We start from the raw sequence: 17,977 nt of genomic DNA on the forward strand, positions 1-17,977 counted from the left end.
CACAGATGACATAATATGTTGGAAAAGAGTCAACATGACTTTTGTAATGGGAAATCAAGACTCACCAATCTATAAGAATTCTTTGAGGGTGTCAACAAACTTGTGGACAAGGGTGATTCAGTGGATATAGTATACTTGGACTTTCAGAAAGCCTTGACAAGGTCCATCACCAAAGGCTCTTAAGCAAAGTAAGGAGTCATTCGATAAGAGGGAAGGTACTGTCATGGATTAGTAACTGGTTAAAAGATAGGAAACAATGGATAGGAATAAATGGTCAGTTTTCAGAATGGAGAGAGGTAAATAGTGGTGTCCCTCAGGGGTCTGTACTAGGACCAGTATTATTCAACATATTCATAAATGATTTAGAAAAAAGGGGTAAACAGTGAGGGGGAAAAGTTTTCAAATGAAACAAAATTACTCAAGATTGCAGTCAATTTTGGACAGAACTAAGAGTCACAGAGAGATCTCACAAAACTGGGTGACTCAGCAACAAAATGGCAGATGAAATTCAATGTAGATAAATGCAAAATAACGCACATTGGAAAACATAACCCCAATTATACATACAATGTTTAATTGCCAAATGAGAACATAATATTGCCCATTGACAGGCAATTTCTCATCTTCAGTCCATTTAGACAAACTAGAACAGTGGTCCCCAACCTTTTTTGTCTGGCAGGCGCCAGACGACGAGCCATGGAGGACCGTGGCAGTGGATGAGCATCCACTGAAATTCTGCCAACAAGTGGCAATGTCAATAGGCATCACTGCCAAAATGCTGCTGACAAGTAGCGTCATCCAGAGGCATCGCCACCAAAATTCCATCAAAAATCGGCGGCATTTCGGCGGCAACGCTTCTGGATGATGCAGCTTGTCGGCGGCATTTCGGTGGATGCTCGTCCGCCGGCCAGTACATGGGTGCACTTAGATGTGGGCACTGCGTTGGGGACCCCTGAACTAGAATTATGTTAGTAACTATTCCACAGCCTTTGCACAGTTGCTGGCAATGCTGCACTATGAGAATTCATCTTCATGACACAGGACACATTGATTGGGCTAGATCCTCTGATGAAATGCAGCCGCTTTTCACTATAGTGCTGGCAGATTCTGCCTGTAAAGGTAGTGGGAGCACAAGGGGGTGGGAATCCTTCAGAGTCAAAAGGGAATTATGGCTGCCATGTCATTCAGCTGCACAGATTGATTTTGACTCTTTGAACTATTAGCAGCCAGTCTAAATTAGAATTGCCCTCAGGCTACTCTAGTTTATGCCTGGAGAATGGCCCGACATAGCAGCCATATCAGGGGAATGCAAAGATGAGCTATGTGTCACTTTTTTGAAATCTTTTCAATGTGTGACTTTTCAGATGAAAACAGAGCATATACTTTTTCTGAACACTATCAATTCTCAAATTACCCATTGTGAGTGGGATGGGGTGGATGGTGGATGTAAAGAGTTATATAGGCCCCATGTAAGGATTCAGTGAGCAGAGACTGAATTAAATTTGCAATAGATACCGAGGTGGTAGAACAACATTTAATTAAGTTTTTGATTTCCTTTTAAGTTTAACTCAAACTTAAATTTATTAGATTTAATTAAGAACGTGCTTTTCCCCGCTCTTTCTTACTAAGTTAAATTTAAATTTAATTTAAGAGCTGGCTTTACTAAAACATAACTTGTTTAACTTTCAGGTTTGATTTCTCACCATGTTTGGTTCGCAAATGCCTCCAGTAGGTTGTACAAATATAAATAATCAAGCACAGCTGTACAAACACCAAGCATTCATGTGATTAACTTTTGCCAACTCTGACTGAAGCTATTCCAGGAGATTTTTTCCTCCCAACATGACGTAATGTCATTTTCTTAAAATATCCTATTAAAATCTTCCTGATTGCTTTCAATAGTCACTGGGAGATTGATGCTGATTCTAGAAGATTCAAGGCCAATCTTGGAGGGCTGACAACCCTAATTACAACTTCAGTACTGGAGTTTATGCTCCTATGGGCAGGGCTTCAGCTGGAGTAAGATGGCACTGATGCATTGTGGAGCTTTCCCAATTTACATTATAAAATAAAAGACAACAGATGGATACAGAGAGACTGATGGGAGAGTACAAGGAAACAATGACACAATACTGGTCAACATCATAGGCCGTGGTCACAGCATACCACCAGATTTGTTCTAGTAAAGTTTTTTTGTAGGTGTCATGGCAAAGGAGAGTTTTGAGGAAGGATCTGAAGGTGAACAATGAGGTAGATTTGTTGATGTTTACAGGGAGCTTCTCCCAAGCATGTGGGGCACAATGGGAGAAAGCACAAAGATCCTTGTCTGAAAATTTAACAAGTGGATGATGGAAGCAGGCATGGGCCAGCTGGAGGCTTTCCCCAGTCTCCTAGCAAAAAAAATTATAGGGATAGAGGCTATTAATAAATAATGAACATATTAATTCCCGGACTGTGCTTGCTTCTGTTGATGTAGACCCTGAAGAAGACCCATGACAAGATAAAATCCATCAAAAAGAGACAGTGAGGTGGTAGAAAGTGGTCAGTCTTTCCCCCAATAGAAGGCCCACAAAAGGCCAACTGTTCCCAGAAAGCTGATGCTATCTCAGGATGGGGCATGGCGTGGCTATGTGCTCACTCTGTAAATTCTCCATCGGCCTTCAGCAATAAAAAGTCTCAGGGAGAGTTACAGCTGTATCACAGCCTACTTGTCCCCAGGGTAAATCCCTCAATAAAGTGCAGGAAGAAAGATAGTGCCAGCTTTGGTGAATCTGACCCTGCATCTATTTTATTTCCTTGTAAAAGATACTTCCAGATTTTATGCATGGTCTGTCAGGCCAATTCCTACCTGAGAAGCGAGTCAAAAGCAAGTTTACCATGATGAGGAAGATACCAGAGAGTGCTGGTCTATAAATAGTCTGAGGCAGGAAACCAAGTCACTTAATTGTTTTGTATTAAGGAGTTTGCTTCAGTTTCCTATTTTCTCCCTACAAAGAGTTATGAAGGTGGATAATGGCTTATTAGGATACAGAGTACTGCCTAATCTTCACTTATTTACAGATTAGTAAAATTGCCCGATTTTTGTTTTAGGAAGCAAAAATGTTTGAACTGATGTTACTACACAGTAAAATGAGAAAAAGAGACAATAATATTAATAATCTCTCTCTATTACTTTAAAGGAGACCTAAACTGAAATATTAGCACAGTCTAAGGAATTGCAAACAAAATATGCTAGTCATGGTGTCAGTGAAACACTATTTGTATTATAGTTGTTCATATAATGTAACTGTGGCTATGGCTCCCTCTTGTGGCTGTCCAGCAGTACATGCTAGTAGTAACAATGTCCACATTATAGTATAGCATCTTTCATAAAAGTAGCATTACAAACTGCTATAGCCTTATTTCCTGACTATTTTTTAAATTCTTCCTTACTTCATAGGCACGATGACAAATATAGGAGTTGCCAAACGTTGGGCCCCTTTTTAATAATTATTTATTTAGGGCCAGATAATGTATGTGCTTGTTTTTATTTGTATGAATAATATCTTTGAAATAAATGAGAGTACTCACCTGAATAATTTAAACACATATGTAAATCTTTGCAGGACTGGGGCCTTCACACTGCTAAAGTATTGAGAATTTCATAGCATTTACATGCTACCTGGTGCCTAAACATTAAAAGGTACAATATCTCACCCTTCCATGTATCTTGGTTCCCATTTAATGAAACATTCTTGTAAATAATGATACTTAGCTCTTATATAGCACTTTTCAGCCATAGTCCTAAAGTAATTTACAAAAGTCGATAAATATTATCCTGATTTTACATATGGGGAAATAATTTTGGCACAATGAATCCTTTTTCATAATATGCATGTGGAATGACACATTTGAAAATGTTGGCAATTTCAAAAGAAAATAAACAATGAATCATATTACTGATTATTAATTTGAATATAGTCAGTCATTAATATTGTAGAAGGAAAATCCATATTATCAATGGATATAATGTCCTGTGTTGCTAACAAAGTTCTGAAAAGAATGTTTTCTTTTAGATAAATGTAGAGACCATATGAGGGAAGCAAAAGCAGTTTTCAGCCTTATCTGAAGTGGGCCAGATACTTTGGCAGCAGAAAGACACATTTTAGTGACCCACAAAAACATTGAGATGCTGAACTAGCTTATCACAAAGTGGTACTCACTCAGCCAAGTCAGGACTTTCAACTATTTTATCCTTGGTTATTGACTGGGATGAATGTAGGCTGTCTGAAGCATTTAAGCTGGAACAGCATACAGTATATGGTAATATGGATCTGATCTAACACCTATTGAGACCTATAGAAAGACTTAGATAGGAGCCTTTCCATTGACTTCAATGAGCTCTGTGAGCCTTACGGTTTATTTTGTAGGTGTTTTTTGCCACTCCTCTGCAGCTGCAACTGACAACCTTCAGGCATACTACTTTGGATTCAGTTCTCGTTTAATCAAATCCTTCACATTTTGGAGGGAGGGTTTATTAGTAGAGCTGACTGAATTATTTGTTAAAACCAAATTGCTCTAAATTGTTTAGATAATTATTTAGCCCTGCTTTCAAATTATCTTCAAAATCAGGAGGATTTTCTCAAATTTGATCCTTGTTTGTAATTGTTCAACAAACTTTAAAAAAGGAGCATATATATGTCTACATGGGGATTTGCCAACCCTGGGGTAAAGTTTTCCTTTTGGTGTTCAGACTTTGGTAATTTGCGAGTCTGATTGGTCACCTAGGGTATGTGGTATGGATTCTGCTTCCTAACCAGGTGGCCTTCTAACCTTTATAAACAGGAGGGATGCCTGAACAAATCATAGGGGTTTTGAATACCTCGGGGTAGATAAGCGGAGTGCACACTTTATCTGTGACTCTCTCTGGCTGCTGCTGCTTGCTGGCCTCATATTTCTCTCCAACAATGGCAAAATGGGTCTGATTACTCTCACCCCAGTTAGTACACCTGTTACGTATCGGGGGTAGCCATGTTAGTCTGTATCCACAAAAACAACAAGGAGTCCGGTGGCACCTGTTATGTTGCAATGGTGACCACAGGGCCTTATACATATAGAATATAGGGTATTTTGGTCCCAGGTCCTGATCTATCTCCCCCTTGCTTCTGCATAGGCCGCAGATATCTTGCATCATGCACTGGGTCTAGACTACATGCAAAGTGCCTCTAGAAGATAACAGACTTTTCTGATGCTTAACCACCACCTGTTATGCCTGTCTTGCCCTCTCCTCCTGACTGAAGCTCATGATAATATATTTATTTTGTTTGTTTGAAAAAGTCAATGATTTTAAAATCTGTCCTGAATCTCTTACTGCCTCCTAACACCCAACACCCAGGGTCTGTATACAGTAGACTTCCTTTAAGTTTCCCACCTTTGGTGTCAAAGTGGAGCTCTACTAGGAGTATTACTGTATACCAGCTGGCCATGTTTAAAACAAATTGCTTAGAAGTGCTCTAAGCACCATTAGACTTCACAGTGAAGAATCAACACTGTGTAGTCTAATTCCTGCTCTCACTGACAGAGCTGTACTAGTGCTGGCACCAGCCCACTGGGGGCCCTAGGCAGGAATATTCTCTCCCTCCCCTCGCATGACACATACTAATAATTAATAGGGGGGGCCCTTGAGCTACTCAGGGCCTTAAGCAATTGCTTAGTCTGCTTATGCCTAGCACTGGCTCAGGCTGTACTAGTGGTAGCAACAGAGAGCACTCAGAAAAGAAGCCTAGTGTAGAGACAGCCCAGCCAAGATGAGTAACATGCTAGCACTTTTTACAGAAACACCCATCAATACACATGAACATGCTCATTCATACACAAATACCAATATTCATGCTAATAAAACCTCTTTTCCAAACATTTATATAAATTAGTCACCCAAATATTTGTGAAAAAAAATCATATATTGTCAAATACCTTTGTCCATTATTAGCCAGACTATATTTAATACCCTGTATGTGCATTTCCACGTCCATCTTTTCCCGAGGAATTGTTAATCCATAGTTCTTCATTACATTTTCTGCCATTTCTCCTCACAGAGTTCTTGTTTTTTTTTTTAAAAAGAATTATAGAATCAGAGACCAGAAGGGACCACTATATCATGTAGTCTGGCCTCCTATATAGCACAGGCCACCACCAGCACCACCTAGCACTCACACACTAACTCAACAACCAAAATGAGATCAAAGTATTACAACCCACAGGAGACTAGACTATTATGTGCCAGTGGCAGAGGATAGGAGGGACTGAGATACACCAGTGCCCACTGGCAAGGAAATGATTGAGATACAACCAGATAATCCTTGCAATTGACCTAACCCCATATGATGCAGAGGAAGGCACAACTAGAAACCTTCAAATTTCCAGCCTGAATTTGTTCATGACCAGTTTGTTCTTCGTGAGCCAACATTGTCCTTTAGGTTGAAAGATCATCGCCCTCCCTATATATATATATCCCCCCTAATGTATTTATAGAGAGCAATCATATCCCCCCTCAGCCTTGGTTCTGCTAAACAATCTAAGCTCTTTGTCTCCTGTAGTAAAATAGACCTTCCATTCCCCTGATCATCTTAGTAGCTCTTCTCTGCACCTGTTCCAATCTAAATTCATTTTTCTTGAACGTGGGTGACCAAAACTGTACACAGTACTCCACGTGAGGTCTTACTAGTGCCCTATACAATAGTATTAAAAATGCCTCCACTAATACATCCTAGAATCACATTTGCCCTTTTTACACCTGCATTATATTGGTGGTCTATAGACATCCCACTGACTCACACACTCAGGTCTCTCTTGTCTTCTGCAATTCCAACTGATGACCTCCCCCTCCCATCTTGTAACAAATTCTTATTACTAGAACCTAAGTGACCTTGCACTTTGTACTATTGAATTTCATCCCATTTCTGTCACTTGAATCTTCAAGGTCATCCAGATCTTCCTGAATAACATTCTAATCCTCCTCTGTATTGACAATGCCTCCCAATTTAGAATCATCAGCAGATTTCATTAGCACACACCTACTTTTTGTCCCATGGTCATTAATAAAAATATTGAATAAGATTGGTCACAAGACTAATCCTTGAAGAACTCCACTAGTAACCTCCCTCCACTCAGATAATTCAGCTTTCAGCACAACCCATTGCCTTCTCCCCTCTAGCCAATTCCTTATCCAATTTACAATGCTTGTATTGATTCCCATCTTCCCTAATTTAATTAATAATTTCTAGTGTGGCACAATGTCAATGCTTTACTGAAGTCTAAGTCTATTAGTTCTTCTGCATGTCCCTTATCTAAAAGAAAATTGGTTATTTTCTCAACAAAGGAAATTAAGTTAGTCTGGCATGATCTACTTTTGATAAACCCATGTTGTATTGCATCCTCTTTACCATTTCATTACATTTTCTGTCATTTGTCTTCACGGAATTCTTGTTTTTTAACAATTACGTGTTACACCACTCACAAAATACCTCTTAAGTGTAGCACGGGTGAATATTAAATCTGTTTATCTAACTGGTTTGTCCCTGAGTAATTTCCTTTAAAAGCAACATTTCCCACCACACCCACACCCACACCCAAAAAAAGGTCAAACTTTTCACACACAAAATCTCCAGCTTCCTCAGTCCTTGAAATAATATCTGACAGTAATAAACTCCCTAGACTTTTCCACTGTTTATCTAAATGAGACATTTAGTTTGGATTACAAAATACTTGTAATAATTGAAACCAGAAATTGAAACTAACGGCTGTTCAAAAACCTCTGTCACAATTATTACCAATCCTGAAACAGAAAATTCCCTGATCCTAAAAAAACCCAAACCAAAACACCTTTTAGATTTTGTTCTTGGAAATGTTTTGAGGTCACACAACATTTTGTTGGCTGATTCTAGCTGGGTGGATAGAACATAACTTTTTAAAGATAGTTAGTGAAAAGCTAAACTCACATTGTTTCTCCACTCCACCTCACCTGACCTTGAAGAAAAAAGGCAAAAAGAAGAGAAAACTTCTTGCAGAGCTTTCACTGAATCATGCTCTTGAGGTGGTGGGACATAGAATACTATGGAATATGTAATCCATTAAGCCTTCCACTCCCACAGATCCCAGCAACTTGAAGGAAAGGGCACTCCTAGATCTGTTGAAACACCTCCTGCATTGATGACAGCTGTGCCAGATGGCTGGACTGGTCCCTCTTCCCAGCAATATGATTCCAACAATCCATCTGATCGTTGGCTGAGTCACCTTTTGGCTTCTTAGTAATAGCTGTGGAGAGGACTCTCCAGGAGTTAACATTCATCCAATTCAGATAAGCTTAGATTCTTTTTAGCTACTTAGTAAAAACTGTAGAGGGGACTCTACAGAAGTAAAAAGTCATACAGTACAGGTAGGCTTATGGACCCCAACTCAGACCTTTTTGTGATACACCAGTTTCTCCATTCAAAGTAGGACATTGTCTGAGTACCTCTGCAAAGTAGTCAGATACTCTGAACTAATGAAGGACAACATTTACAACAGTGCAGAGGGTTGGCACAGGCCTGTGCCCTAATTACACCTATTTTGCAAGCTTATGTGGGATTTAAATGGTGCACTGACTTTGTGCTAGCTTGCTGTAGCATGGGGTGAATTTGGGCCGTCATGCTTTAGATCTTCAAAATAGGGCATTCAAATTAACTATGTAAAAACAGCAAAGACTCCTATGGCACCTTATAGACTAACAGACGTTTTGGAGCATGAGCTTTCGTGGGTAATACCCACTTCTTCAGATGCATGTGGTGGAAATTTCCAGGGGCAGGTATATATATGCTAGCAAACAAGCTAGAGATAACGAGGTCAGTTCAATCAGGGAGGATGAGGCCCTGTTCTAGCAGTTGAGCTGTGAAAACCAAGAGAGGAGAAACTGGTTCTGTAGTTGGCAAGCCATTCACAGTCTTTGTTCAATCCTGAGCTGATGGTGTCAAATTTGCAGATGAACTGAAGCTCAGCAGTTTCTCTTTGAAGTCTGGTCCTGAAGTTTTTTTGCTGCAGGATGGCCACCTTAAGGTCTGCAATAGTGTGGCCAGGGAGGTTGAAGTGCTCTCTTACAGGTTTTTGTATATTGCCATTCCTAATGTCTGATTTGTGTCCATTTATCCTTTTCCGTAGAGACTGTCCAGTTTGGCCGATGTACATAGCAGAGGGGCATTGCTGGCATATGATGGCGTAAATTACATTGGTGGATGTGCAGGTGAATGAACCAGTGATGGTGTGGCTGACCTGGTTAGGTCCTGTGATGGTGTCGCTGGTGTAGATATGTGGGCAGAGTTGGCATTGAGGTTTGTTGCATGGATTGGTTCCTGAGCTAGAGTTATTATGGTGCGGTGTGCAGTTACTGGTGAGAATATGTTTCAGGTTGGCAGGTTGTCTGTGGGCAAGGACTGGCCTGCCACCCAAGGCCTGTAAAAGTGTGGGATCATTGTCCAGGATGGGTTGTAGATCCTTGATGATGCGTTGGAGGGGTTTTAGCTGGGGGCTGTATGTGATGGCCAGTGGAGTCCTGTTGGTTTCTTTCTTGGGTTTGTCTTGCAGTAGGAGGCTTCTGGGTACACATCTGGCTCTGTTGATCTGTTTCCTTATTTCCTCGTGCGGGTACTGTAGTTTTGAGAATGCTTGGTGGAGATTTTGTAGGTGTTGGTCTCTGTCTGAGGGGTTAGAGCAGATGCGGTTGTACCTCAGTGCTTGGCTGTAGACAATGGATCGTGTGATGTGTCCGGGATGGAAGCTGGAGGCATGAAGGTAGGCATAGCGGTCGGTAGGTTTTCGATATAGGGTGGTGTTAATGTGACCATCACTTATTTGCACCGTGGTGTCAAGAAAGTGGACCTCCCGTGTAGATTGGTCCAGGCTGAGGTTGATGGTGGGGTGGAAGCTGTTGAAATCGTGGTGGAATTTTTCCAGAGTCTCCTTCCCATGGGTCCAGATGATGAAGATGTCATCAATGAAGCGTAGGTAGAGAAGGGGCGTGAGTGGACGAGAGCTGAGGAAGCGTTGTTCCAGGTCGGCCATAAAGATATTGGCATATTGTGGGGCCATGCGGATGCCCATGGCAGTGCCACTGATCTGGAGATATATATTGTCATCAAATTTGAAATAGTTGTGTGTAAGTATAAAGGCACAGAGCTCAGCAGCCAGTTGTGCTGTGGCATCGTCAGGGATAGTGTTCCTGACAGCTTGTATTCCATCTGTGTGTGGGATGTTTGTGTAGAGAGCCTCTACATCCATGGTGGCTAGGATGATGTTTTCTGGGAGGTGACCAATGCATTGTAGTTTCCTCAAGAAATCAGTGGTGTTACGGAGATAGCTGGGAGTGCCACCAGCACAGCCTATGCCACCAGCACTCCTAGCTATCTCCGTGACACCACTGATTTCCTGAGGAAACTACAATGCATTGGTCACCTCCCAGAAAACACCATCCTAGCCACCATGGATGTAGAGGCTCTCTATACAAACATCCCACACACAGATGGAATACAAGCTGTCAGGAACACTATCCCTGACGATGCCACAGCACAACTGGCTGCTGAGCTCTGTGCCTTTATACTTACACACAACTATTTCAAATTTGATGACAATATATATCTCCAGATCAGTGGCACTGCCATGGGCATCCGCATGGCCCCACAATATGCCAATATCTTTATGGCCGACCTGGAACAACGCTTCCTCAGCTCTCGTCCACTCACGCCCCTTCTCTACCTACGCTACATTGATGACATCTTCATCATCTGGACCCATGGGAAGGAGACTCTGGAAAAATTCCACCACGATTTCAACAGCTTCCACCCCACCATCAACCTCAGCCTGGACCAATCTACACGGGAGGTCCACTTTCTTGACACCACGGTGCAAATAAGTGATGGTCACATTAACACCACCCTATATCGAAAACCTACCGACCGCTATGCCTACCTTCATGCCTCCAGCTTCCATCCCGGACACATCACACGATCCATTGTCTACAGCCAAGCACTGAGGTACAACCGCATCTGCTCAAACCCCTCAGACAGAGACCAACACCTACAAAATCTCCACCAAGCATTCTCAAAACTACAGTACCCGCACGAGGAAATAAGGAAACAGATCAACAGAGCCAGATGTGTACCCAGAAGCCTCCTACTGCAAGACAAACCCAAGAAAGAAACCAACAGGACTCCACTGGCCATCACATACAGCCCCCAGCTAAAACCCCTCCAACGCATCATCAAGGATCTACAACCCATCCTGGACAATGATCCCACACTTTCACAGGCCTTGGGTGGCAGGCCAGTCCTTGCCCACAGACAACCTGCCAACCTGAAACATATTCTCACCAGTAACTGCACACCGCACCATAATAACTCTAGCTCAGGAACCAATCCATGCAACAAACCTCGATGCCAACTCTGCCCACATATCTACACCAGCGACACCATCACAGGACCTAACCAGATCAGCCACACCATCACTGGTTCATTCACCTGCACATCCACCAATGTAATATACGCCATCATATGCCAGCAATGCCCCTCTGCTATGTACATCGGCCAAACTGGACAGTCTCTACGGAAAAGGATAAATGGACACAAATCAGACATTAGGAATGGCAATATACAAAAACCTGTAGGAGAGCACTTCAACCTCCCTGGCCACACTATTGCAGACCTTAAGGTGGCCATCCTGCAGCAAAAAAACTTCAGGACCAGACTTCAAAGAGAAACTGCTGAGCTTCAGTTCATCTGCAAATTTGACACCATCAGCTCAGGATTGAACAAAAAGACTGTGAATGGCTTGCCAACTACAGAACCAGTTTCTCCTCTCTTGGTTTTCACAGCTCAACTGCTAGAACAGGGCCTCATCCTCCCTGATTGAACTGACCTCGTTATCTCTAGCTTGCTTGCTAGCATATATATACCTGCCCCTGGAAATTTCCACCACATGCATCTGAAGAAGTGGGTATTCACCCACGAAAGCTCATGCTCCAAAACGTCTGTTAGTCTATAAGGTGCCACAGGATTCTTTGCTGTTTTTACAGATCCAGATTAACATGGCTACCCCTCTGAAATTAACTATGGTAATTAATCCAGGCAAACCCCCTAAATCTGAAGTCAGTATTATTTTTGTATATGTTAGAGATGGGGACTCTATCACAGAGGTTCCTAGCTGCAAGGGGCTGTTGGAGGGTACTGGATCCCTTCTCTCCATTCTACTTGCGCACTCAAGAAGGGGTAACCACAATCTGTCTGCCTGTATATATGCAACAAAGGCCCCATTATTTTCAGCAAATATTACAAAATATTCTGGTATTACACATGCACCATGAGGTATGAGTATAGCAATCAGTGTTCTTCCAGGTCCCTTCAAAGTCAGTGGTGTTGCCAAGTTAAGATGTAATTTTATTCAACCAAGTTAAGTAGTGCTATTTATAATATCCTTTCACATGACCGAGACACATTCTTGGTAAACCCATTCTAAAGAAATTTATTTTACATCTTACAAATGTGTGATGTATAGTATCATAAATACTATGGCTTAACTATTGTATATTTTGAATGTCACTTAAGATCAGGTTTTCATTATAAACTTCCAGTTTTTCAGCAGTTTTCATCATGGACATTTTAAATTTACATCAAGCTGAAACTTGGCTTTTAAGCTGTCAGCCCAGATGTTAGTTTTATTCTAAAAATAGTGTAAGTTAAAGCTTTTAAAGGTGTCAAATGGTTTACTTATGCAGTAGTTTCAGATGTTTTATTTTTCAGCTGCTCTAACTACAAAAGATTAATTTTAAAATAATATTTTTAATTTCATATCCCAGCATTTAGAGTTCTCAGCAATGAAGAACGAGGCAAAATAACAGTAATGGAATAACTATTCTCTGAGAAGAATCCAAACTACCAATAAGGTGGCTGAAATATAGTTGTATATATGAGTTGAGTCCTCAGAAACCAGGTGAGGAAATGCAGAGACCCCTGTGATGGATATAGTATAATTGTGATGACCAAGTATTACAAATTGGGACAATGAAATAGAAGGTAAGATCCTTACCCTCACAAGGGTTCCTGTACCCCTGGTAAAAGGGTTAGAGTAGAGTAAATTGGCTCTAAAAACCTCAGTCTGAGCTGAAGGAGAATTTCCCAGGTGCAGAAGACAGCTATAAAGCTGCCTTCTGAGGACCCCCTTGCAAGTCCTGGCATAGAGGATATGCTGGAATGGAAGGCTGTGTCAGAGGCTGGGCAGCACCATGCTGTGCTATGGAGATTCCAGGCAGTACCACAACCCAGAAAGCAGCCCTTGGATGTTGCCATATAACTACAGCCTACACTGTCAAAGTTCAGCCCCTGGAGCAGCCCACGATAGGAAGGGAACAAAGGTGGCTTAAAGCGTAAGAAGTGCAGCACAGTGTCTTCCCCAGAGTATCTCTTCCAATGTAACAAACATAGCAAATAAGGGAAAAAGTCATCAAAATAACATAATATCCAAGAGCAGGAGACCAGGAGAGTTACTCGGGGTGAGTGTGTGTGTCCAGATTCTGATACCTGTCCTAATGCTGAGTATTAACTTACTCTGCAAGTCAGTCTACTGAAGTCAGTGGGACTTCTCTAGAGTAAGCATGAGTAAATGTGGCAACATTTGCCTAGAGTAAGATACTACTTAATGTGAGATAAGGTTGTCCTTGTTTATTTAGCAGCACCTATGTCAAAGTCTAGGGCTTCACAATTTTTCAAACAATATTATTGAGCACAACATTTTAATAATCTGTAACACTGAGCTTCCCATACATATAGTAAAATCAAACTACTCCCCCCAATAACCACCCAAACACAAACACAATATATTCCAACATCTTAATCTGCTTGCTCCCCGTTGCCCAAGAAAAGATGGGTCTTACAGCACATCCTGGAGTTAACAGATCTGACCTCTGGTGGGGAAGCAAATTCCATAGCTGAGGACTCCTCATAGAGAATGTCCTGCCAATGCCTACCTCTCCTTTCAACCAGGTGGGTTCTAGCTATCTCCAATTGGATGGAAGGTCAGACCAGTTCACAGGTATTATGCACCTTTTTGTGAAAGAAGAGTCTCATTTAGTTTGACTGGTAAGGGGCTATGCTTTTGAAGTCATGATTTTAAGACTTGGCCATAGTGGACAGTACATTGATTATTGTAATCCTGGTCAGTCACAGGTCTGTTACAATGGATTTAATCTAGGTCACTAAGGCTCCATTTTCAAAGAGTGTGAACAAAACACATGTAGATATTTGCATGTGTGAAAAGTATATTTACATTTTCAAAAGCTGTAATAGTTGAGCAGTAGATTATATAAATACTTATCTATATTCATTTTTGTGTGCTTGTCCTCTGGCACTCACATGTTTTTTGTGATTTTCCAAGTTTCAAGATTACCTGAAGATGATGATGATGATGAAAAGGTTTCAGTACGTGCTTTGCCTGTTTAGCGTGAAGTTATTTCTCCAAGTTCCTAAATTTTGATTTTTTCCAAGTAGGAAATCATCTTTTTGTGGAATTACCAGTGCCAATAAAAAATAATGTGCATTGCTACTCCTTTGTTACCATTCTCTGGGTGATCCATTGCATCTGTACAGAACACAAAGAGCATTCAACAAACTGGCAACGTGCTTACACTTTTAAAACCAGATCCTGTGATTTCATTGAATTCAACTGGACCCCTCCTGTATGGAATGGTTATTCACAAGATGAAAGAATTGTGGATTGGATCTATACATAAAGTCAAATGTTCACTGTTTAATAATTTTGCCCCTTAAGAACTGTAATATTTGAATATTCCATGTCTATATTGTTTCATAGCATCTAGTTTCCCCTTTCTCCCTAAAAACATACTTTACTATATTCAGTAGTGGCAAATTCATGGATGATAATGCCATAACAGTCTCTTTACTGGTCAAGATTTAATAATCCATCTTTAACATTCTATGAAATGCAAATGTTTCTAGCCTTCAAAATTTAGCAGTATTCAGTCCTTTCTGTTAGGGTGAGAATATGCGAGGAAGCTGAGTTAATTTATCTGACTTTCTGATGAAGAATAGTCTATGGGTAGGTTTTGAAATAATGCCAGGTGGAGCATACACTGCCACTAGTCTTCACAATATAGCTGCCATACATTATTGGCAAGGTCACACATTCCCCATCATTATTTGATGAGAAATCTGGCATTAAGTCTCCTCTCCTCTCCCTACAACTATCCTTGATGACAAGAAAACATGTTCTCTATTTCACACATGCCCTTTGGAAAACTTGTTTCATAGCTAACATACCAAAACTTAGGAACCCACTTTCTCATCTAATCAAGTGTAGTGTTTGAGCCAAAATGTTCATGTTTTGCAAAGAAATAGTTATGTGTAGTACAAACATTAACAGAATTTGGTTTATTATTTCTAAATGCTGGATTCTCACTGTGACCCAAAGTGACAGCAAGTTCTCCTCTACTTAGTCAATTCTTTGTCAGTAAAAATTTTCTAGTGCAGGGAAAATGAGGTAGTTGTTATATCTAGAAAATGCGGGTTTTCACACTGGACAAGATAATATGGCCAGTGTAGTACAAGGAGAAAAATACATAATTTTATTGACACTAGAATGGTCCATCTCCCTGGGAGCTGAAGATGTATGGGGTCTTCAACTTCATATCATCACTCCATCTTCCTCTCCCTTCCCAGAAGGTGGTGAGGTATGCAATGTCACCTCTGTAGCACTTCCCCCTCCCTTGCTCCCTGTGAAGGGGTTCCTGGAGGTTTGGAGGTGGAGGAGAGGAGCATGGGACTAGTCAGGGCACTCTCACCTGCAAAACCATCACTCATTTCTGCATGGAATTCCAGGAGAGAGTTGGTACAGCTCAGAACTGTATTAACCACTTTGTCTTTTTCATTTCTGTTACTGATCATCCTCTCGGCTATCTAGCCAACTGTTACATGCTTCCTGAAGAAGTCATACTACTAGGGAGAAGGGGAGTAGTGGAGCAACATAGAGGTCGGAGACATGGTGCATCCCCTTCCTATTCTAGGAACTCCAAACCCCCTGGGGGGGCATGAATTACAGTAAACACTATGAGGTGATTCTCAGAGTTTTCCTGTCCATCACAAATCTCTCTTGTGGGTTTCTCCACAGAAGGGGAGACTTGGTCTGTATGTTATCAATATTGTTATAGATTCATAGATTCCCAGGTCAGAAGGGACTACTGTGATCTCCTAGTCTAATTTCCTGTATACCTTAGGCCATAGATCTTCCCCTAAATACTTCCTAGGGCATATCTTTTAGAAAAAACATCCAATCTTGATTTAAAAATTGTCAGTAATGGAGAATCCACCACAACCCGGGGTAAATTGTTCCAATGGCTAATTACTCTCCCTTAAAAATGTACACCTTATTTCCAGTCTGAATTTGTCTAGCTTCAACCTCCAGCCATTGGACCTTGTTACACCTTTCTCTGCTAGACTGAAAAGTTCATTATTAAAAATTTGTTCCCCATGTAGACACTTATAGACTGCAATCTAGTCACCCCTTAGCCTTCTCTTTGTTAAGTTAAATAGATTGATCTCTTTGAGTCTATAAGGCTTATTTTCTAATCCTTTAATCATTCTTATGGCTTTTCTGAGTCCTCTCCAATTTATCAGCATCTTTCTTGAATTTTGGGCATCAGAACTGCCCACAGTATTCCAACTGTGGTTGTAGCAATGCCAAATCTAGAGGTAAAATAACTTCTCTGCTCCTACTAGAGATTCCTGTGTTTGGGCATCCCAGGATCACATTAGCTCTTTTCATCACAGCATTAAATTGAGAGCTCATGTTCAGCTGATAATCCACCACAACCCCCAAATCTTTTTCAGAGTCACTGAGTACCAGGATAGAGTCCTCTGGCCTGTAAGTACAGCCTACATTCTTTGTTGCCAGGGTTCGATGTCAGGCTGATAAACCTATAATTTCCGAGGTTATTCTGTTTACTCTTTTTAAAATAGTGCTCCAAGACTTATTGGAAATCAACATTACTGGTCCAGGAAGCTCTTCAACCAGCACTTTTCAAACTCTTGGATGCAAGTTATCTGTACCTGCTGATTGTAAAATGTCTAACTTTAGTAGCTTCTGTTTAACATCTTCCAGAAATACCAGTGGAATGAAAAAGTGTTATCACACTATATCACCTTTTTTCCCCAAAAATACAAAATAGAAAAAAATTATTGAACACTTCTGCCTTTTCTGCATCATTATTGATAATTCTACATTTCCATTTAGTATTGAACCAATATCATTGTCAGGATTCTTTTTGCTCCTAATATACTTAAAAAAATCATTATTGTCCTTAATTCTGCAGGCTATAGATTCCTCCTTGTGTCCCTTGGCCATACCTCATCAATTTTATACAATTCCTAACTTCTGATTTATATTTGTTACTGTCAACATCCCCTCTTTTCCATTTGTTACATTTTTCTTTTAATTTTTAATAGTTGCCCTCACTTCCCCTCTAAACCAGGCCAATTTTTTAACCAGCATGGCCTTCTTCCTCCGTTGTGGCTTTTGAAGCATCTACTAAGGAATTCTTAAATGATTCCCAATTATCTTTCATATTTTTCTGATTAATTTCTTCCTCCCAGCTGATCTGGCTCATAATTGTTTCAGCTTTGTGAAGCTGGCCCAATTAAAGCACCAAACATATATAATACTGATTTGGACTTTATTCTGCTTGCACATTATAAATGTGATCAAGTCATGATCACTTGTATCTAAACTACCATTACTTTTTAGTTCTGTGAACAGTTCCTCTTTGTCTGCTAGGACAAGGTCTAATAATAATTCCCCCATGTTGGCAGCAACATTTTTTGAGTTAGGATATTGTCATCTATTACATTTAGAAATTCAAAGGATGTTTTAGTATGGCAGCATGAGACCTCCAGCATGTGTTATTCAAAAG

Source organism: Gopherus evgoodei, chromosome 7 (assembly GCF_007399415.2).
Source record: "Gopherus evgoodei ecotype Sinaloan lineage chromosome 7, rGopEvg1_v1.p, whole genome shotgun sequence".
Classification (NCBI taxonomy): domain Eukaryota; kingdom Metazoa; phylum Chordata; order Testudines; family Testudinidae; genus Gopherus; species Gopherus evgoodei.